A 24,128-nucleotide genomic window follows, 5' to 3' on the forward strand; every position below is an offset into this window, starting at 1 on the left:
AGCCTTCTCAGCTTTTTTAATATTGCTGCCACCCCAGAGCTGTCCTGCTGTCTGGTGACCCAGCTGTCTCTGGAGCCTGAACCCCACCAAGCTCCTCTGCAGTTTCTCTGGGGGCCCAGCAGCCTGGCCCACGTTTGGAGCCACATGTCCAGCTCACAGGGAGGGAAAAGTGGACTTAGACTAAATCTTCCAACCTGTTCTCAACAGAATTATGCCTGGTGTCTGGATCCTTCCTGTTGCTCTCTAGTCCCCTTACTTTTTAAGTAAAGGAAGTTCATCTGCATGAGAAACTCTGATGATGGATGCAGTAAAAAGTAACTTTATGCCACCAATCAAACACTTAATAGCATTCCTAAAATTACAGCTTAGTATGGCATAGTAGTTCCATAGCTGTAAGAAATACTTCTTTTTATTATTATTCTCATTTAGCCTGCAGTATATCAGGGCTTCATTTTCTGAAATCAATAAGAGAGAAAAAAAATCTGATTTAGCACGTGAAAGCAGCAATAAAGTGCAAGTCTCTCTTCTCTTCCTATGCTCTGGTATTGCCCTTCAGGGCTCACTACTAAAGGATTTGCCATCCCATGCTCAGTTTCTCATCAGAGTTTGCACAACATTTCCTGGGTGCCTTACTTGTCCTGGGGAAGCCACTAATGGTTCACACATTGCTGGAGTGAGACTGAACTTTTGTACCACAAAACTTTACTCCAGCTCTTGCAGGGTTGTCTAACCTACAACATCCCAAATGTACGTTGTAATGTACAGGAAGTTGGGTTGAAGTTGTCACTTGGATAATTTTTACCTTTTCCTTGCTTTTTAGCCTTTAGTACTCTCTTTTAAAAGCTTCACTCCCAAATATTGAAGGCTATAAGCTAACCAAAAGCTTAAATCCTGCCATAGTTTACTGTGAAATTAAATAAAAAATTTTCTTCCCATGGGAGGCAATACTACATTCTTGTGCACCATCAGCAGCCATCTAGTAAACAGATTCCATCTCCAGCCAAGGTTCTTCTGCTTGTTTATTTCTGGAGATTGCTTAAACATATTAAAATCACGTTACTCCTCCTGCATGTGCAGCTGTGCTCTGTGGGTGTGCCATTGCTGCAGCCCTCCCAGAGGAGGTTTTGCTCTCACTCCTCACTCCCTGATTGCTGCATTGATGCAGCCTGCTCATGGTCTTCCTTTAGAGCCCACATTCTCCCAGATCCTGGCTCATGCAATACATCCCAGGAATGTTTCTGCAGGACACACAGGGGAATTTCTGCTCTACATCATTTCAAATTTATCCAGAAAACAACAGACATGTGCCAGGCTTTGTATGAAGTTGTTTGAACCATATTTGCATTGTGGTTCAAAGACACCAACCAAAATATAAAGCTCTTGAGCTGAGGCTTGACACCCTTCAGATAAACAAAATAATGCAGCTGTTTCAGTTTCAGACTGGGCAGCTGAGGCACAGCAGGGCTCAGGGTCATTGTTACACTGCACCAGTTGTGAGGTCTTAGCCTGACATTACTATTCAGGCATCATTTGGACCCATCCCCATCCTTTTTTTGCTGATTATCTGCTCCCAGAGTGGTCTGTACTCTGTTTCTGTTTCAGCACTCATTGCCTGTCCTTGTTTTCTTTCCTCCTTCTCATAACCTAGGCATCTGATTGATTAACCATTCTTTATTTTGAGAATGTTGCCAAACTTTCTATTCGCCTCTAACTGTGTTCTTGTGTTTCTGGATCATTAAGCATGTAAATTAAATTCAATTGCAAATCGAATATATAATTGTGCATATGCAGGGTCTTGAAGAATAGGGAGGACTTTAATGAGATAAGATATTCCCACATCTGTAATTCTGACCTACTCAGTCTTTCAGAAAGGAATTGCTCAACAGATTTGAAATTGCATCATTTCAAATCATTTTGGCAGCTTTTATAATCAATTCTCTTCCTCTTATTGAAGTTTTCTGGAAAAAGAAGGGCAACCCTTTCATCTCCTGTTCCTGGCTGTGAATGTGTCTACTACTAGATTGCTGTCCCTTTGACTTAAATTCAGATATCTGAAATAAACAGATAATATACCTTGCTTTTCAGTGGAAAGAAATGTAAATGTTTGAATCCCTGAGTCCAGGCAAGGATGGGATTTTGCCACTCCTGGTGCTGGATAGAGGAGACCCTGCAGCTGGAAAACCTCAGTGGAGTGCCTTCATAGATGCCAGCTCTTCCTGAAAACCACTAGAAAATACATCATACAATCCAGTTAACCTTTTCTTCTCTGATGTAGGGTATCCTTTTTTGAATGACTTTTTAATTTCTTTTTTTTTTTAACACAAAGGAAAAATCCTCTCCCATTATGAGGTTTTTTTCTCCTACTAAGAACTTGTTTTAATTTTGGTCTATTCATGATGCAATAAGATAGGGCTTTGCCAAGGATATTTCCTTGTTGGATCAGATTTACACACATTGCTCATTTCTATCACCATCCTTCCCCTGTAGTCCCTAAATATCAACTGAACTCACTGAGTGTGGAAGTAAATGGGAAAATGAGATCATAAACAGATTATCTGGGATTAGTGGTCAATAAGGGCTTACTGGCATCTTTGGCAAGGAAAGAGATTTTATCCTTATAACCTTCTGGGTGCAACATATCACCTGCCTTGTATATTTTTTTCATTATTATTAAGCCATTTGAAATACTGAAGAATAAGTTTGATAAAACAGCAGTTATTTAAGCAAACCAGTTTACTCCAGTGCCCAAGCGATAATCACCATTGCAATAAACAAATAAATCCATCATGTCTTGGCCAAATTACAGCCTTGTTAATCATTCACAAGCTGAGCAAAAAATAACTTGCAATAATTAGTGTATAGTGTGAGTTTTTCTGTTTCTCCTTCTCAAGGGATATTTGTGATCTGATTTTAATTGTTTGATATATATTACTGTTCAATTCTATAAATTGCATCTACTAAAATATTTCATTTATTGGCATGGGGTTTATGGTGGTCTTGCAAGTAGGTAACGCTGGGGATTTGAAATCCATGAAACTCTAATGTGCTGCTTTGTAGCATTGAGACAGAACTGCCCTCAGGATGGGTTCCATGTCCGGGGGAAATGGGGTGACAATCACCCTCATGGAAATTTTCATTTCAGTTCAGTAGTACAAGCAACTCTAAAATTTACTTTATTGAAAAATTCCTGTCAGTAAAGCTTTATTGCCAGGAAGGCAGAACTTGGACATGGGAGGTTCATTAAAATTCCTACAGTTGTCACATTTTGAAATTAAAAAATTATGGAAGTTTAGTTTGCAACATTTGTCCACTAATTATGCTGTACTTGCCTAAAATTACAGTCTGCAAGACACTGAGTGAAGTTATTCCTGACACCTTATCTAAGCTCTGTGTAATTCCTTCAGCCCTGCAGACATCTGCTCATTTCGCTGTTGCTCAGAGCTGCTTCCTTACCTGCCAGAAGATTTGTGGGCAGGAGGTCTGCAGGGTGCTCTGCAGCTGCTGCTGTGGGCGAGAGGCAGCAGCAGCAGCCAGCCCTTCCTACTCCCCCTTTCCTCAGAGCATCATATTTGCCTCTGCCCAGATTACTTTCCAAGGTAAAATATGCAAATAGCCTGGAATTAATCTGCACAGGGGTATGTATGTCTTTTCTTTTAAAGGTATCAGTTCACTCAGCTTGCAAATGCTCCATTTCCAGCTGTCAATTATGAAGAATTAAAATCAACAGCCTTTATTATTTATTGTTCTCTATACCTACTAATAGCCTCTTAATTGTGTTTTGGATGGGGTATTTTTAGAGGGAATCATTAAGTTTTCATATGCTGGCAGACTAGAGAATTAATGAGAGGCTCTCAATTTAACCACGAACAACTAACTTTATTTAAAACATTCAATTTCCTGCTATTCATTTTGTTGCTCTGATCTTCACATCCTGTCCTGACACACTGCTGCTCTGGCTGTAAGGTTTTTCCTTCTGGATATCATGGCCCACCTGGTCCTGCTGCTCCCTGGATCTCGAGGAGCAGGGAGTCAGCCTGGGGGCAGTGCTGAGGATGCCCACAGTGGAATGTTGCTGTTATTTGCTGCCTATCCTTATTGCCTCTCTCTGCTTTATCCCTTTGCTTTCCCCTGTTTTGCTGCGGCACCCTGGGATGCAGGAATACGTTGTTGTTTCAGCAGCAGAAGGGTTTCAGGGACTGCCTGTGCCAGTGGCTGCAGGTGCTCCCCAGATACTAAATGATTTCTGCACACAGGGAGAAGCTCAAGGCATCAACATGAGGTTTTCTACCAAATAACCAGGGTGGCTCAGCCCTTCTTTGGTCCCAGACCAGTTTTAGATTGTACTGCCTGTTTAAGTCCTACCATGCAAGAGATAAATAAAGAATATAGCTGGATACACACCTATGAGATGTTTCCAGCTAAGCCTTGAGGACAAGAAATATTCATCTGATTGTGCTGTATCTTTGATCCCTGCTCTAGGATTGACTCCTTCCCTCCTCACCTCCTCCCCCAAACCATCCCAAAAGGCTTGGCCAGGCTTTACTAATTTTTTAATAATCTTGTATCTTATTTTAAATCAGTCTGTATCTCCATCACTGAACATAGCTTCTAATATTCTTCTTCTAATCCCTCCTGCTGTAGAGTTTTTCCACACCAAAAGAAAAAAAAAACAAAACCAACCAAAGACAAAACCTCAAAACAACTGAAGTAATTTTCTAGAGGCTGCAGAATAGCTGCTTTCCTGTCCTGTACCATTTTCCTAGGATTTTCTTTATTTTTAAAGAAAATCCTTTTTTCTTTATTTCTTTATATGTAAACCAGAAGGTGCCAATTGACAGAAATAAAACATCCTCAGAGGACCTAATTCCAGCTTGTTTTTGCAGCAATCCATTGCTCTGATGAGAGCTGTAAGACATTTTTTGAAGGACCAAGCTCTTCTGTTAGTTCAAGAAATACACTTTCTCTCATCAGCTGGGGACAAGGGCTTGGGAGCAGAGGCCACACTTTGTGCTTCACTTCTTCTGTTGTATTCAGTGTTTTTTCCCTTCCTTCACAGCACAGAAATCAGGCAGGGCACTGCTGTGAAGAAGGCAGATGGGAACTGCCTGCTCTGTCCCTTCAGGCTGGCTTTATTCCTTTCCAGATAAGTGTTGTCAGCTGCAACCATGCTCAGTAGAAAAGAGAGTGCTTGGTCAAGAGCAGAAGAGACAAGCAGGGACCTCTCAGGAGATCACTAACCTATTTTTCTGTAGTAAGGAGCAGCTAAAATGAATCTTCTTGCCTTTACACCACATATTTATAACAAAAATAAGATTTTAAAATATTCATTTAGTACTGGATGTAAGGGCTGAACTGAGGTTTCAAGAGAATAAGGCATTGCCTTACCTCAGATATCCACATGGTCTGGTAAAATACAGAGGAACCCCCATTTCACTGCTTCTGCAGGGTGATCAGCCCTGTCCTGGGCTGACCTCTGCTCAGTTCCCACCTTCACAGCCCTGCTGATCCTGAGCCTCTGCAGGAACACCACACCAGTTATTAATGAGGCCCATTCCTCACACAGCAGCTGGTGGAATCTCTCTCTGCTGGCACACCTGCGTCCATGCTAGGTTCTGGCTGACATGTGGAGAGCAGGTAGATTGTGTGATTTATTTTTTTTCTCATGTCCCTAAAGGATGATGCTAGTCTGGCAAAACACAGACACCAGGGACTACCTGCTACTACTCATCTGTGCTCAAATGCCATTGCCATCCACCTGTTCTGGTTCTTGCATGCCTGAGGTGCTGAGATGGAGCCACTTGCTTCTCAGCCACCCACACTTCCACACAAAACAGGAGAAAGCTGAAATTTCATTTTTGCAAGCAAGCACACAGCAGGATCAGAGAGAAAATAAAAGAGCTTTAAAAACAGTTAGTTTGGGTCATCCCATTAACATACAATAATGTTAACTAGGCAGATGAAAAATCAGGAGGAATCACAGAACTGCACCTATAGGCAGCAGTTGGAAATGCAATTCAGAGACAGGGTGGAGGACTGTATTTAAAACTGGTTATTTCCCTCACACATCACATTTATAACTCCCTTAGTGCTTTCTAAGAATAAAGCAGTTGTACATAAGAAAAGCTTTAGGTAAGACCTTGCTCCTTGCTGGATTTCCATATTGCACATGGGAACCCAGTTTCCCAGAGTGGGCCGGAGGAGTTCATCTCACCAGATAGGGATGGGGTGAAGGTGGCACATTGTGTCTGTGGAACAGTTCAATGAAGGGAAAATGGTGTGTTGGGAAGTACAGTCAGATGCTGGGAGATACAGAATACAGATGACAGATACAGAAAACCAGAATGACCCTGACTCAGGGTTGGAGAGGGATCAAAATATCCTGGTATGTTTTTCTAGAGGAGGACTGAGTCACTTTTCATAGGTGCCATGACACTGATATCCAAGAACATGGCAAAATGCAAATAAGAATGGAAATTTTCAATGGTAAGAAGACCTGGCTTCTAATGGTTTTTGTAAAACAAGAGGTTTTGGAGGCATAAACCTTCTCAACCTTGGGATTCAGACCATAGAGCCACACAAACCCCTCCGTGTCAATGACACCCTCACCAGGTCATCCTCCCTTGTCCTCATGTGACGCCACAACACAACCCCCTCTTAAAGATATTCCAGATCAGCTGCCAGCTCCTCCTGGTGTCCCTGGAAGTCACAAATCGGTGGCCTTGTCTGGCAGATGTGGAGGGCAATGTGAAGCTGAAATAAGAAAATCTGTGTTCCCCGCTCTGCCTTTCCCCCACTGCTTTAATCAAACTGGTTTTCTGATGAGTGAAGCAGGCATTTAGGGACTGTGTTACAGGCACTCAGGAAAAGAAGAGCAAAGGTCCCAGGGCCCCTCCTGGCATTGCTAGCTAACAGCTTTTCAAGGTGGGAAGAATAGGGCAATCTATTTAAATTCAGGTAATAAAAAACCACATTCTTCCTCTATCCATCTATTCCATCCATCCTCTTCCATCTATTCTTGCAACCTTTAAGATGAATAATAAATAAAAACCAAAGGAAGACTTGGTATGCTTTTCTAGAAAATGTTTCCCCTTCAGCTAATAGCAATATATCTTTACACCTGCTCAGTCAATTTTTAATCAAAAGTAAAAATACCCTCTTTGACTTTTTGTACAGAATATCAAAGGCAATTTTCAAAGGTCTTAATAACACTTAAGCACCTAGACTCAGCTGGAAATTTGTGTACATTGCCTACTGAATTGCTTCTATGGATGCCTCCAAAAATCTCATCATACATCTGGAGATAGATTGTGTGATGCAGTGAATTAGCTGGGTATAAGCAGGAATGTAATGTTAGTTCAGTGCTTCACCAGGGCTCATTTATCCTGTTTAGAAATATGCTTGTCTGCTTATCCACCTAGTTAGGATGTGATATTGCTCCCTGAAAATACACCCTGCAGGTAACAAGAAACACACAAAAAGCAATTTCACTGTAATTGATTCCTTTGTCAAAATTATGTAAAAACAAACTAACTTCATAAATATCTATACAGCAAATCCACCCTTCATCACAAAGATAAGCATTAGATCTCTTGAGTTATTGAAGATTTATGCTAACGTATATGAAATATCAGAATGCACAGACCAGAATATTTGTCTGTTCACAAAACCAGAGGGATGATGCACATACAGACATTGCATCCCACACCTTAATCACTAAAGGTATAGCTGTGAGCAATGCATTGTTCCACAGGAGGGCAAGTACCTGTATTCCATCACCAAGATCCTCCAGTAATGATGTTTTATATACTGGGAGTGCACCCCACAACAAAGACAATCCTGACAGCACAGCTGAACACCCTCTCCATCATGCTCAAACACTGGTGACATGACCTTCCTCAAGCTGCTGTTCTGGAAGGTGAAAAATGTTCTGGAAGGTTCTTTCAGCTCTGCTGTGGCTTTTGGTGTTGTTTTGGTTTTTTTTTTTTTTAGATTTTAAGAACCAGTCCCTTAAATGTGAATCTAACTTTACCTACAGTAACCAACAAACCTCACTGTAACCAAAAACGCAGTTCAGTAAATTATTACAAGTAGCAACAAAATGTTGCAAGTTTCCCTTTTTTTTGAGGCAAATTGCTTGTTTGGCTTTTTTAACAGAAGGGATTTAGAATAGACCACATATTCTGCTCAATCAGACCTTGATCGCAGAAGCTCTTTTATCCATCATTCATATTTATCAAGAGGTCTTTAATTCCTTGAATAGACCTTAGAGAGCATTTTGGTTCCTGTGTTTGTCCTTTTACTCATTAGGCCACTGTTACACAGCAGCCATCTTGGTTTCACCAAAAACGTAAACCAGAACTTTTCAGAGCTTGGGGTTTGAGGGTTTTCTAGCAAGTCTCCTAAAGCAGCTTCTGCAAACTTTCATTTTGATCGTTCTGCATGAGAAGTTTCCAAATTCTGTACATCTGTAAACTCCTACAAATGTTCAGATGGAAATGTGGCCCCCTGGGGCCACAAATTTGAGTCTACAGATGGGAAGCTTTTGTTTTCCCAAGTTATTTTCCATGGGCTTGTAAAACCTAATCTTTAGATCGACAGGGTTCCATGGACCACAGCTTGAAAATCTCCAAAGTAATTCACAAAAAGGTTACTCTCTCCTGACGTGCAGGGACAGGTGCTGCTCTGCAGAAGAAGTAAAATACATTCTTACTGTAAAACTGCACAAATGATACACAGGATCACAAATGCATCCATGTCCACACAAACCCACAGAAAAGACAACAGATCTCAAGCTTGTGCTGGCTAAAAGACTAATGTCTCAGCCTTGCAGTTATTCCTGCAGGGAACTGAAGGTTCAGACTTTCCTTTGCATATTTGTGACATCACAGTATGGAGTGCTCAGAGAGGAAAGGGTTATTTCCCTTTGCCTGGGGTTATGTCCCATGGTCCCTATTCACATAGGAATACTTTTACAAATATATCTTCCAACAATGAAAATTTAGGAATTCCTAGAAATGGCTCGAAGGAAAACTAAATAGGGAATTCCAGAGGGGAAATTTCCCTCCTCCACTAAAAATTTTAAATTTCAACTATTTAAAATTTCTTAGTTTGATCGTCTGTAGCGTTGCTTGGAAATAGAGATTTCCATTGAACTATTAAGAAACACACTTCTTAGAGCTCTCAAATTTCAGAAATCGTGAAATATGGGAAAGAAGAACCAAACAAGCATACAAAGCCTGTTGTCTGTCCTGCATGTCATAGATGAGCCATATGGCCATGCCATAGATGGCCATATGAGCCATTTATTGCCTTCTTTGGAGGAAGGTAATAAACCAGTGTTGTCCAAAAGCACAAGTGAAACACAACCAGAAATTCCCCTTTCTCAGAACTCAACAGCACCAGTGCCACCTCCTGCATGGATTGTCTGGGCTCTAACTCAGAGCTCATAAAATCATCAGCTGGCTGACATGGGTTAAACCCCTTTACACCCCAGCTGCCCAACCCCAGTTTGCCAGCACTTCCCAGCCTGCCAGGAAAGTGTGGGATGGATAAACAAGGGGGACTTTTGAGGTATTTTGAGCCTACACTTAATAGAATTATGCAAGTTAGATTTGCAGGCTAGCTGAGTTTCTCCAAAATATCATGGCATATATTCTGCATCCTCACATTTTCCTCTCTCTTGCACCCAACCCCACACTTTACCTCATCTTGCTTTCCAAGAGCAGGTCTTCCATAAGGACTCAAGCCTAGTTTGGGAAGGTCCTTGTGACTTATTCTCAAAAAGCCCTCCCAATTCTGGAATTTTCCAGTTAATTTCTCAGTGGTGTCACATCTCTGAAGGAAAACAGGTCCAAGACATGAATGACATATTTAGTAGCTCTGCAAGCTTCCCCTCTTTTCCTCCATCCCTGCTCATTATTTGGAACACATCCCTTGTTCCCTTTCAGAATTAACCTGTGTTAATCTGTCGGTCATCTCCCACCCTGTCCTGTGTTGTATCTCCTTCCCAACATTTCCTTTAATCAATATTCCCTCCAGACACACTAAGTGCAGTTCTTTTTATAAACGAATCGGCTCTCACCCGGGAGATTTGACATTCAGACAAACTCAACGTCCCTCTTCATCTAAATAATTTAAGGGATCTGCATCCCTTATCAAAGACTAATATATCAGGCACTGCCAACAAGGCACCTTCATTGTTCTTCAGTGCACATTTAAAGTGCATTCCCTGCTTGGCAGAAGAGCTCTGTCAAGAGCCACAGTGACTCAAAGATTTCTTCACAGAGCTGTTGCACCATAAAAACAACCAGCACAAGTCTCTCATAAGAAATTGTTGTGATCACCTGCCCCAATGTGCAGCCCAGCAAAAAGGGAAAATCACCCAGAATAGCCATGACCAGACACTGTCTCATAATTGAGCTCATGTAAAACTTCCAATACTTAAGGCTCCCCTCATCTTCAGATAAATTTTGAATTAGCCTCCCTGATGAGCTTACATTTTTCATTTAACCAGGAATTTATGTCTTCAGCTTCCAATCACCAAATATTACATCTGCTCAGATAGTGATGCCTTTGTTCTCAAAAAATCTCTTTCCCATTTGAACTCTGAGAACATCACCTCTGACCTCTTTTTTTGAAAAGTTTTAGCTCAAGGCAGGTTTTGCCTTGCTTGTATTTCTGCACAAGCTGTCTTTGGAATAGCGTTTCTAAATGCTGGATATCAGAGCAAGAACAAACTCCACCTACACAGATACACCCCACAGAGCCTTTCTGATGTCTTTCCCCCTGTCCTGCAGATGTGACCTCCAGGGCACAGCCTTCTGATCCTCTGTCCTTCCTCTGGCTGGGGATGGACACCAGCTCTGCACGACTGCTGCTGTCAGGGGAGCCTGAGATCTGCAGCAGCTTCTGAGGACAAACTTTGAGGCTGGTCCATTGAGGATAAGGAAAAAAAGCCAGAACTTATGACACAGAGAGCAGACTTTAGATCCAAAGTTTTCAGCCTGGACTGATGTCCATGACCTCTTTTTAAAGATAAGATTTTCAAAAGGGAGAAGCCATTAGTGGTGATCAGAGCTGTTTACTGTTCACAGAGCGACAAGTGAAGAAAAATGAAATTTCTCCTTTCAGATGCTGGTGCTCAGGGTAATACCTCTTACTTATAAAAGCAACTTACAAGGTGCTGGGAAAATCTTCCTGTCTCCTCATCATTCCCCCTGCCTGGGTGCACCACATTCACTGTAGTACTATTGAAAAAAGATAACCACGAAACATTATCCTGTCTTTAACAACAACAAATGTAAGTGCTGAGGAAGGTAGTCAGCACCAATCACTTTAGAAGAAGCATTAATGGAATGAACTGCACTGAAAGCTGGTTTTTCATACATTTGCTGAAGCCCTGAAGCAAAAGGGTATATTTTCTTCCAGAGCTACAGGGCTGAAACAAAGTACTTTCCAGAGACAGAACAGCTGAACCAGAAGAATGAGAAAATTTTATGGCATCTTCAGCTCCCAAAGCCAATCTGCCCCACCTGAGGCCTTTCATTTTATAATTCTTCCACTGACACTGAAGCTCTCCCAGTCAATGTCATGGAAACAGAGACTGGATGCAACTTCCATCCTTCCCTTCACCATGAAAAGGGGCCAGGGAGTGCCCGATGAGCCCAACATGCAGAAACATGGCTTTTGGTGAAATTATCTGATATTAACTGAGAGGAAGAATTTCCATCATGACCAGGCAGTGAAAGGACTGTACTACTAATTTCAATCCTTTAATGTTAAGGAAAGAGAACTGTTGCTGTCGAAACTAATAAGGGATTTTTTTCACTATGCCATTTATATAGTAGCAGGAATTGTAAAATAGCTTAATGATAGATAACTGTACTGCTGGAGCTTCCTTAGTTTGTCATTTCATACAAAAGGATCTCAGCCACCATAAAATTAAATTTCTCCACATTGCAATTGTTCAGCAATGAGACAAACCAAATTTTCTGCTAATTGAATGCAGCGAGGTACTTATGTATTCATAGCGAGCTGGTGCTTTCAGCACCATTGCACTCTGGCTCGGCAGGAGCCTTCCCAGCAGCAGTGTTGAGCTGGTGTGGAGCTGGCACAGCCACCAAGTCACCCACAGAGCTGTCAGCACTGGCTGGGAGCCCAAGATGCCACCTTGGTAGGGACGTGGGTTTGCTTTCCTTCCTTGAGAAGCCCCAACCTGTTCTCTTGGGAATGTTTTCTGGAGACTGCTCTCCTTGCTTTGCAGAAAGAGGACTAGACAGCCTGAACACACCCTGATTCCTCCAATTCACCACTGCCTGAAGGTTACATTTTGCTAGATCATTATCCTCCAGAACTTCAGAGCATAACTATTCAGGAACCTTTGACTTGAAGGTTTCTAAACACAATTCCTCATTGCCTGGCACTAAATAAAAAGAACAATTCAAGGTAAGATGCACTTCATGAATGCCTGTGCTTTGCCTTCCTTGCTGCAGTGGGGATGCTCTCTGGATTGATGTGAGCATTCACACCCTAATCCTCTCCCAACAGTCAAAGCAAAACCGCCCCTTAAATGCTAAATCTCAGCCTCTCTCTCTCTCTCTTTCTACATACTTGATTAGATTTCTCCAGCATTTGACAGACTCTGATGTTAATTCTAGACACCCTTTCTTTAAAATCCCATCCCTCTCCTTGAGTTCTCTAACCCATGTTTGTCCAATTTTCCTAGCCTGGCATGCTCTGGAGTTGTTGACATAACGAGGTATCTGTGGTCAGACCCCAGTGAAATATCAGGGCTTTGGTCTTGTTTTGTTCCAGGTTATCCTCCTTCATTCACCAGTGAATTACCCTTGCACATGAGTCTTTCAAAAGGAGAAAATGTGCCAGCTTTCATCTTTTCCATTATCTAAGGACTAGAAGGTAATGAACAGGAGAACGAGACATAAGAAATGAAGCCAGCTCGTAGCTGTACAGGGGAATTTGCATCCTGCCAGCTGACAGGTAACCAGGGTCACACAACTGCACTCTGCAAATCTCTTTCTTATTCACTGTTGTCAAATTTGCCATATCAGTCAAAGTTCCAAGACTTCTTAATAAGCCACTTACAGCCCCAGCTACTAGAATTATCCTGTTCAAAAATTTCCAGCTTTCATTTTCTGAAAGTACTTTTCTCATCTCCATGGTTGCACAGAGCAGTTTGAAGCAAGTATACATTGAACTCAAAATAACATATGTTTAAAAAAGCCTTATAATTTCAATCCTCTTATGATCTCTGAGTAATAGATTTGATATTTTTCAAAACTTGCATTTGGACAGATTGGGTGTTAAATATGTGTCTGTGTCTGTACATACATGTGTACACGTACATGTGCACATGCCCATCTTTTCAGACACGATCTATCCAAAAGGACATAGATGAAAATGAAGAAAAACATAGCAGTGCTTTCAAAGATTAATTTGGGAAGACACCCATTCCAGTTCTATATATTGCAATGTTAAGAATAGAAGCAATTCACAAATGCTTGAAAGACCCAAAAACACAGGCTGCTAAGAAAGTGCTGTCAGAGACAAGCAGAACAATTTCCAGTTGACTTATTGTGTGAGGAATCAAAAAAACAAGGGGTAAAGGCTGTCAGAGGCCAAAGCATGAGCTTTCTATCCTCTAACAACTAACTTGGACAACACATTTGAGCTAGGTTTCTGCAGGCACTAAGGTATCCAAACTTTTTCTGCTGGCAAACTCCTCTGAAAGACTGATGTTGCTAAAGATCTACCCCTACTCTCCCTGTATTGAGAGAACAGGTACCAATATAATGCAGTTCTACTTTCTCTCCTCTACCAGAAACTATCCTGCTGCTTGGTCAGTAGGTTGCCAGAAGGTGAATTGGATTCCTAAGAATGGAAAGCATGGGTCAGTTATTAATGATGGAATTAATTTTATGCACAGCATTTCAGGGAAGTGCATTCAGACATTTTGCAGCCCTTCATACCAAGGTCAGTTTTATTCTCCACATACAACAGTGAGCTTTGCTGAGATCTGTGTGAGCTGCCTGCAGGACTCTGCTCACACTGGCTGTCCATTAATCCACTGATTAGTTTAGTCACTCACAACATTCTATTTCCACTTTATACTTTCACTGTTGTCTTTTATACTTCCTGTATTCCAGGAGTATTATGGGGATATTTTATTAACACATACACATGGGAATGAGATTTAATCTCTTTAATTTATTACCTGTTGTATTCCTAGTAAACCTTTCTTTGCAATATCCAGGCAGCACCCTGATGCTAAATCACTGCTGAAAGGCAATACAGAATGGCAAAGTATTCTTTATTAAATGTTTTATTTTATTACTAAAACTCTTCAAATGTCCTTAATATATTTTTCAAGCTGTTTTCATTTGGCAGTGGAATGGCTGATCCTTGAAAAGCTTTTGTCTTAGTGCTTAAACCAGTGAAATCTGTATTCACTCCTAGGTGAATTTCCCAGGGTTTCCTATAACAGAGATTATTGACATTTTCACTGGTTGCTATGGAGAGGGTCACTGCACACATTTAGTAGCCTGGGAATTGAACATGTCCAAAGGGTCTCATGAAGGATGGCTTGGTCTTGCAAAAGGGTTTCCAGCTTTGGCCAAGAGCTGACCTAGAATCTGTTATATAGGGATCTGCATCTTCTAAAGGTAAGGAGAAGTGAGACAATCAAGGTCTTGTGGAGAAAGCCACACATTTCCTGAGCAGTGAAATCTGGGACACTACAACCATGAAGTTCTTGGCTCCGGAACTCCAAAGGTGGCTTAACCCCTGCAAGCCTGGCTCAATTCAGAGCTTTTCTCCAGGACACAAAGCAATTCCCAGGAGGGCATCCAGCTGCAGCACAGCCTGACCTGCCATGAGGTGTTCACTGCACCCGCCCACAGCTGCCTGTGCTGTGCAACTCCTCAAGCCCAGTTTTCCAGAACCATCTCAGGAGCCCTCTGAAAACTGGACCCGGAGCCAAGCTGCCAACTTCTTTATTGATGAGCTGTTCCTCAGAGGGACTAAGTGAAATATCTGTAGGGAAAGACCTCACCAAACTGAGCATTAGCTGGGCTCAGTGTGTTTTTGTCCCCTCTGGTACCCATTCTGACTGTCTGTTTGCCACAATGCAGTATTTAAGTGATGTATCTCTATAAAGCAGGCTGAAAAATACTGGCATTGTTCTGCACTCTTCTTGGATTCTTTGGAGTGAAATTGTCTTTTCAAACTGCCTCAACCTTTTAGTTTGATGTAGTACCATTTAGCAACCCTAAGGATCAACCACCTCACAAAGGAAACAAACCTCCATATAAATGTCTTTAGTTTTAATAGGGAGCCCAAGGCTCCCTATTTAGGCTTTTTTTTTTTTATTATCTGGCCAATATTTATCATATATGTACACTTCCAGATTAAGTTAGTCTAACCTTTTCAAGCTCCAGTTTTCAAGATTAACTGCTTACTTAATAGCCACCATCATAATTTCTACTAGGATTTTCTATAATTCATATATTTAATTTTTAACTGGCAAAAAGTTACTAAATGTCTCTTATGAGGCCTAAAGGCAGCCAAATTTTTACAGGACTTAAACCCAGGAGTCCTGAGTCCTGAGTCCTGTTCTGCATCTCAAGCTCCAAGAGCACAGCAGTCAAACCCAAGAGATTCATTTTGCCATCAGCCTCCCCATGGAGCTGGCAACTGTTCTAGGATGCCACATTTTTAGCAGGCTTTGTTGCCTGCATGATGCCTGCAAGGTTTCAGAGGGTTCAGGCCACACAGGGAGTGAAGGGCTCCTCTGTCCCTTCCCCAGGGTGTCCGTGCTGCCCCTGCCTCCCTGCAGGGCTCTGCTCAGAGCAGGGCAGAGCGCGCTGCAGGCTCTGTGCCTGTGAAATTCAGCAACAAGGCTCACTTTCAAGTGACACAACCAGCTCTGAAATGTCAGAACAACCCAGGAAATTCACTGTCAGATCAAGAATAGCTGCTGAGGGTGACCCCCTGTGAGCTGAAGCAATGGCACTCAGGGTAGGTCATGTTCCACAGACACTGCCAGGACAGCTTCTCCTTTTCCCCTCCAAAGCTCACAGCCCACATGGCTCAGGGTACCGAGGAGCACTGAGCCACAGAAGGGATCCCTGCTGAGAACAAAGAGCTGAAAACCTTGGTTTCTGACCTTTGCAGCCCTACCTTCCTGTTCCCCTAGATGAGAATCCAAAAACAAACCCATTCATACCCAGAAGAGGGTTTGCCATAGAGACTGGGGAATGACAAGAAGACATTTGCTTTTCCTCAGTTCTAAATTCTGGTCTCCTAGTTCTTTTTTATGCCTTGGCACCCTGATACTCCCCACTGCACCCCTGCAGTCCAGTCCCCCCCTATCCCACCAGCAAGCAGTGGAGTGGGAGATGGTGCCTGTCTGGGAAAGCACAAAGGTGAAGTGCAGGTTCACCTGCAAGTTCACCACTCAACTGCTTTGGGTGATGGCAGCTGAACACTCCTTTTCCCATTAAGGCTATAACTTGGTGACTTCAAGTTAGCTGCAAGCTGTCCCTTGCAGCCAGGTCACTGCAGCCATGTCCTGCAGGCTGTAGCTGCAGCCCAGCTGTGACACATGAGCAGCAGCTGGTGGGAGGCACAGCTGTCTGACAATTGGGCAGCCCTGAGCACACCAGGGCTGGGAATAAGGCCCCTTCTCTGTCACCACTCTGAAATGGAGGTCCATTTTTCAAAAATATCCACAGATGGAGCTGTGGCTATGTCAATGCCTTCATTTCCCCTGCAAAACACACCCTGTGCACACACAGCAGCTCTGGGGCAGAGCCCAAGGCCCCTGCAGGTGGGAGAAAGGTTCATCCAGCCAGGGGGCCCAGTGGGGACTGACCCACCCAGAGAAAATCAGGTCCCTTGGATCTTTCTTCTGTGTGAAAAACCTTTTCCCTGAAGTCATTTAAAATATGAACACTCTTTCTGTCTGTTCTTTCTCCCCACAGAAAATCCCTGCTTTTAACAAAGACTTGAAAAGGGAGAGAGAAAAGGGCTGGCCATGTCAAAGGCTGCTATTATTGCTGCCTCCTTGTGACAGGCGCAGGGGAAGGTGGCTGCTTAAATTCCTAAGACAGACAGACAATGATAGGTAGCAGATGGATGGACGGGCTCCTGCCGGGAGCAGACAATGAATTTCATTTTGTTACAGCACATCTACTGCAGAAGGGGGATGATACTGCAGTGTGTGTGCCAAGTTCCCTTCGCTGGAATGGATCCTGCACAGACCAGGCTCGCACACGGCAGAGATTTTATATATTAAACAGCAAAGGAAAAAGGGCTGACTTACAGCTTTTGTCTTCGCAATCCATTCACAGTAACAACCTAACGGGCAGAGGAGGACTGTCCCACTTTCTGCGGCGCCAGGAGATGCTTTCCACAGAGCCAGTCCCTCAGACGCTCACGGCTGTGCACAGAAACCGCTTCTGCCCTCAGCGGAGCTCGAGCGCTCCTGGACGGAAACTTGGGAGCGTCGGGAGCGGCCCCGGCTGATGGCAGGGACACGGCTGGGACCCTGAAAGGAACAGCCCTGGGAGGGGGACAGCTCCGGCTGGTGGCAGGGACAGCCCCGGCAAGGGGACAGCCCCGGCTGATGGCAAGGACACGGCTGGGACCCTGAAAGGGACAGCCCTAGAGGGGACAGCCCCGGGAGGAGACGCCCGAGAGGGACAACCCGGCAGGGACACCCCCGGCTGATGGCAGGGACACGGCTGGGACCCGAGAGGGACAACCCGGCAAAGGGACACCCCGAGAGGGGACACCCCTGAAGGGGACAGCCCCGGCTGATAGCAGGGACACACGGCTGGGACACCGAGAGGGGACATCCCGGGAGGGGACACCCCGGCAGGAACAACCCCGGCAAGGGGACGCCCCGTGCCACCCCCCGTCCCCGGCACTCCATCCCGCCCCTCCGAGCCGTGCCGAGCTCTCCGGAGCCTCGGGCCGCAGCCCCTCCCGTGCTCCAGCGCTGTCCCCTCGCTGTCACGGCCGCCGCCACCCCCTGCTGTCCCTTCCCCCCGATCCGTCACATCCCGCCACCTGCAGTCAAGGTGAGGTGTGAGTGACACGGGCATGGGGAGGGAGGGCTGGTGCTTGAGTCATCTCAGGCACTGCAAGGCCTTTTAAATTATGTTGCCGCTTTGAAAATGGGTTTAGAGCCTTTCCATGGTAAATTTGAGTCTGAGCACGCTGCTTTGGCTGTCTGAAATACGGTGTGTACACACACATAAATATCTCCAGGCTGCAACCAAGCCCATCCATCCCCATCCTGGGGCTCCCTATTAGCTCCAGAATCCTGGCGTGCAGCCTAAAGACCTTTCAAGTGATGCATTTGGGAATGATTGGTTATTATCTATAAGAAAAATAATTCCCTGGGCTGGGGGAGGCAACCCAGCAATGAAGACTAGCATAATCCACCTTTGCTTGCTTTTCAGCTCCAGGATGTTCCCTAAATGACACGTCTGCACGGCACAGAGATGGGCAGTGCTCCTGACCAGTGCCTGCTCTGGAGTGCACCTCATACTCGTTTTGGTCAACTAAACCATCCTGTTGGGGCTGTTACTCCTCATATAAAAGCCTTTAAGCACTCCTTTTCCATGTATTTTGTGCTATTAGGATGCAAATCACCTGTGCCTCTCCTCAAAGAACCAAATCCATCTCCCTCTGCAGCCCTTGCAATGTCAGTGATGGCCCCTGGCACTGGAGGCTTTCTGTCTCACTACTTAGGACCAGCTAAATATCAGCTCTGTGGCTCTCACAGTGTCATTAAAAATATTTTAAAGATAAAATAAAAAGGAGAGAGCTGTCCTCAGTGTAAGCAGTTAACTCCTTCAGCTCTGGAAAGTATTTTAATATTAAGACAACTCATTGTAATAAGCCTAGAAATGCAAAAATGTGTAAGACTGAAGGCAAGATGTGGGAGGGTACAGAGGTAAGGAAATTATCAGGGAGCTCCTCCTAAATTCTTTTGCAACCTATTCCAAACAAGATTGATCCCCTTCCTTCCCAAGAAAGGTCCAGCCCTTCTTTTCAAGTCCCCAGACCAACAAACGTGGCAGTGTTTGAAATCTGCATCGCGGTCCCCTAACCTGGGAGCAGCAGCTCTTACTCGTGATTCCCACTGGGGAGTTAGCAGGGGAGTGTCTGAGGGGAATGAGCTTGGGGATGCACTGGCAGCACTCTCATCCCACAGAGTGAGCCAGCAGGCATTGGGCATTCCCTGGGAGGCTCCCAGCACATCCCAGTGAGCGCTGAGCAGCCAGGGCTGAGCCCTGAGGCCTTGGCTGGCCCCCTGTGCAGGGAGGCTGTGCAGCTCTGTGCTCCCAACTCCCTGCACTGCGGTCCCAGCTGGGATGGGTCTGTGCCCACCTCTGTGACCTGCCCCGCTCAGTGACAGCCTGCACACCCACAGTTCAATTACCAGCAGGAATATTGCTCTCCAGAGACCAAAGGCAGCTGCTCAGCTGCCAAACAGGGACTGCTCTGGTTTGCAGCAGAATTGAGTGCTCCATGTGCACACCCTTTGAGCTCATGTCCTACTTCCCGTGTCTTTGTCCACATTCCTGCAGAAATCTAACAGGCACTGAATGCCAACATCTAAAACATTGCTGCTCCAAAATTTTTGCTCTTCTTTCCCCTCATACATTGACTCATCATTTGATCCCACTTTTGCTTTGCAATAAAGAGAATAAGGACAATGTTAAAGAAATGAGATGTGACGACTGACCTTCCCTATAAACTCCATGGGCAGAAAACGAGGTTGAGCAGTAAATTAGAAGGTACCTGCCAGAGCTGCCCTTCCAGATCACTTGGAACCACAAGGGAGGAATTGCAGCCATCACCACGGCAGCTCTGCAGACTCTATTTTATGTTGACCTTAAGGTACTACTGAGTGGATAGTGCTAGAAGGGAAAATGGGTATGGATGGAGTAGAACCATATGTACTTCTCTGATTACCCTTCCTGAAGAGACTCTGAGATTCAATGGGGGGAAAAAATCCTTTTTTTAGTGGCAGTGACCCCTAAGGACAGGAGTGCCTGGATCCTTCAAGTATTTCTCATTCTCACTAGAATGACAGAGGAGTTTGGTGCAAGCTGGCAAGTAAAATCTTCTACAAGACATCCATCACCAGTCAGTTTTAGTTGTCAAATAACAATAGATGCCTCGCATTTCCATGCACAGCAACTATTTCCATAAGAGAATTAGAAAATATGAACTGAAGTTGCAACACTGTTTGACTTTTGGAAGGTTTTTATTTTCATTTTCTTGCTCGGCACAAAGATCTTTTAACTTGCAAGTTGAAGCAATTTATCTTCATGATGCCACCTGCTGACCACAGGGAAAAGGTCACTGCTGTTACCAGTGACAGCATCCCAGCAGAACATCCTCTCCTAGCATTTCTCCTCCTCCCTTCCCTCTTCCAAGAGAAGGTCAAGCATCACCTCTCCTCCAGGGAGGAGTGACTTCTAACATTTCCTCTTTGCATTAGGAGCAGTTAATGGAAATGGTAATAAATCACCATTCATCTGCTCATAAAGACAGAGCAAGCAATCTGCCCCTCTGGACTCCCAAAAAGAGCCATAAGATAAGGGGGGAAAAATCATCTTCTGCACATAAACCTCAATTTTTAATCTACAGCACGACTAAAACTCCTATTCCAAGCCTCTTTCACTCCTGTCCTGGAGGAGAGGCAGGTGGAATATTTTGTGTGGCATTGTTAGCTACGTACATTGTAGCAGTGTGTCACTGCTCTGGGCAGAGCCACTGCACTCCATACTCACAGACCCAAACAGGGCTGTAAGGAACTTATGAACTCAGTGTAAAGGACAGGGTGGGAGTGGGAAAACCCATGTCAAATGGTTCACTGAGATCCCAGTGTGAGGCCACACTTGAGCTGGACACATCATACCAACCCACAGCCACGTCACTGCCAGCCCCAGACTGCAAAACTCATCAGCTTTCCTGCACTTAGACCTGTAACAAGGTGTGGGGGGGAGTATGGAACAGTCTCTGCCTCTGCTAGGGGGCGCAGAATGGGATTATCCTGTTAGTCAGCACAAAGATTGTACAGGAACACTGGGCAAGGAGATGGGAAGTGATAAAGATGAGCTACATCCAGTCCCTGCTTCCTTTTCCAGACAGATTTTGAACTCAAGAGAAAATACAGAGGACAAATTCAGGTGCCTGGTGAAATGAAGGAGATGTGCAAACGTTTTAAAGTCTCTGACAAAGAGCAGTAATGGTAGTGCAGTACAGGTGCCAGCTGTGGAGCTCTGTTAATGAATTTCCTTTTCTCTCAGATGTTAATGGATGCCACAGACTGGCAGTACAACATATTTGAAACCCCATATGGGTGTTTATTGCATTTTTTAGGAAAAGCTGGTGGTACTTGTATTTTATCACCTCATTTTTGTTATTATAAGCCATTTCATTTGCAAGGTATGTGGCATGAAACAAGATGCACATGGACTTAGGTGAAGGCATATTTAAATAGGTTATGTTTAACTAGCATCTAAGTAGATGACAGGTTGTGCTTAACATGTTTAAATAGGCTATTTACTTTTTTCAAGTTTAGCACTTAATCAAATGGTTTGCTTGGCAAGTATGGAATGAGAATCCCCAGGGCAAAAGGAGTCAGACAGAAAGCATAAAGATTGCCTTTTCTGGTGCTTCCGTGGTGCTAAAATTGCACACGGATTTTTCACACACACATTGGGCATTCAAGCAAATCAGGAACCTCATCTGTCCTCACATGCTTGCTTGGTTTCTTTATTTATTTATTTTTATGTGGCAAACCATTTGGAAAGCCAGCTTCCAGGTGAGCACATCCATCCCCTGGCCCTGGAGCCACCCTGCAGCCCTGGGCTGCTGCCTGCTCACAGCCCAGGCACCTCACACACCTCACAGCCTTCAGAGGGAGCCTCCAGCTTTGTCACCACCCTGCTGCACTGGGGAATGCACAGCAAACATCAATATTGCTCCTGCCTTCCCAATTTACAGGTATTTCTGATGCACACCATCTTCAGTCAGGAAGAGAAGACTCAAATATTGAAAAGCACCAAGGCTATTGGGATCTGTACATCCCACATCAAAGATCCCCAAAATTTCAGCTCATCAGGAATTGCATCATCATACATTGGTGCACCCTCCCCTTTCCTTGCCAGAAGGGTTCACAGACTTATCAGTTACTTTGTGTTTATCTGCCAGCACACTGAAAAATGTGGAATTCTAGAAAATTAGTTTCTAAGCAGCACCAGCAAGTGAACAGTGAACTAGTTTTAAAGAGATGGCACATTTGTAGGACAACAATGAGAAGTGATCACTGACCAGCAGAAAGAAAAACCTCTCATATTTCTTTCCTGTTCCTGACCATTCCCAGAACTTTTTGAGACTTGAATTACATATGAAGAGTAAATCAGGTAAATTGGGGAAGACTAATACAGGTCTGCATTTCAAAAATATTGAAGTTAAAAGTTATTGGACGTTTGTTCCTGCTGAAGTCTCCTAAACTGTTTATTAGATATCTTACCACCTCCACCTGTCCAAGATCAGATGACCTGATGAAGTTACAACTCCTCATTCTGTTATTTTCTAATATTTTTCTGTCCTTAATCCAGAAGAAGGGTGCTGTGGGAAAACTTTAAAAAATTCTTAGTGATTTTCAGTATGTACTATGAAAATATGGTTCACTGATACAGCAGAGGTTGATAATTCCTCTCTTTCTTCTAGAATCTGTCTTTCTCAAAAAAGGCTGTCGTCCCTGACACCCCATGTTCAGTGGCACAGCTGTGACCCCCAGGCTGAGGAAGAGGCAGGAAGGATGTTTTGACTTACTAACCAAATCGGAAATTTTGCTGTGAACAGCCTAATTTGTTTCCCTTTGTTTCTATAAGAAACCAGTGAATAATCTGCTGTGTTCAATTCCATCATGCTTTGAGGGTTGATGTAGGTTTCCTCTTGCTTTCCTTGTGTTGCTTTGAGGGCTTATACTAAAATAATGAGGCATTTAAAAATTTTTCAACCTACCTGAACTCATCCACTTCAGACACCTAACTGTGTCCCTTTGATCCCCTCACACTGGGAGGGGAAGTGAATTTGAAAGACAATGGAACTTTAAAAAAAAAAAAAAAGGATTATTTTCTGAGCCAACTCACTTTATGTCCTACTTTGTGGAGAAACAGCCTCTAAAACAGCAGATAAAAGCCTGAGCTTCCTGTCTTGCTCAGGGAATTCTGGTTTTATGGTTGAATTATAAATAGTTTTTCTTATTTTAAAACATGTGAAAGACATCAAAGAGACAGAGCCAGTCCCACTCTCTGTGGCAGAAATACAATTAGTAAACTGAATCTTTCCATGGTCTACGAGAGCTCCACAGCATCTTGGGCACTCAGGGCGCTGGGAGGAAACCAAGCCCTGGTTCCGCACTGCCATGTGGGCCTGGATGAGCCCTTCCCCTTGCTGTTTCCTCTTGGTTTTATCCACATTACTGCAATTCTCAGTTTCAGCAAGACAAACTTATGGAAAAGATTGGCATTAACTTCTGATAATGCCTTCAGATGTTTTCAGAAACAGCTTTTGTAAACACCCCCTCTCCACAGAGCCTGGCTTTGTGGCTTTGCTTTGCCTTTGGGAAGCTGATCCCTGCTCTTGCTTCCAGGCTTTGATCCCATCATCATTCCTCCCCTGCAGGCTTTGCCTGTCCTTCCTCCTGCACAGAACGGGCTCAGAGAAAGAGGCAGCGCCTCTCCTTTGGCTGAGTCCTGAGAGAGAAGGCTGAGTGGGAGCTGCTGAGGACACCGTGACCTTCCCCCTGCTCAGGACCCTGTGCAGGAGGGATGGAGGTGCCACCACCCTGCCCTTGCCCCCATCCCAGCCCCTGCAGGTGCCACCGCCTGCCCGTGTCCCATCCCAGCCCCACCTTTGCCCTGGGCATGGGGCAGATGCTGCTGTGCCCCAGGGCAGGAGCAGGGCACGGCTTTGCTCTGCTGCCCAGAGCCTGCAGCACCTCACAAGTGCCCCTTGCAGAGCTGCCCTTGGAAGGTGAATCAGGCAGAGCTGCTGTTTGCCAGCACCTCTTGTGA

General features: G+C 44.2%; 1 long non-coding RNA gene across 5 annotated transcripts in view; it reads right to left on the bottom strand.

The window, feature by feature from the left end:
• The window catches only part of LOC135451493 (uncharacterized), a 140,467-nt gene that overhangs the window by 107,080 nt on the left and 9,259 nt on the right, over positions 1-24,128 (bottom strand). For 4 of the 5 annotated variants that reach the window (XR_010441341.1, XR_010441345.1, XR_010441340.1 and 1 more), the window contains exon 1: positions 17,339-17,700. The exons of the other annotated variant lie outside the window; for it this stretch is intronic. This is a non-coding gene — a long non-coding RNA (uncharacterized LOC135451493). Of the gene's footprint in view, positions 1-17,338; positions 17,701-24,128 lie in introns of those variants that run through there. 5 annotated transcript variants of the gene reach the window in all.

Source organism: Zonotrichia leucophrys, chromosome 9 (genome assembly GCF_028769735.1).
Source record: "Zonotrichia leucophrys gambelii isolate GWCS_2022_RI chromosome 9, RI_Zleu_2.0, whole genome shotgun sequence".
In the NCBI taxonomy this organism is placed as follows: domain Eukaryota; kingdom Metazoa; phylum Chordata; class Aves; order Passeriformes; family Passerellidae; genus Zonotrichia; species Zonotrichia leucophrys.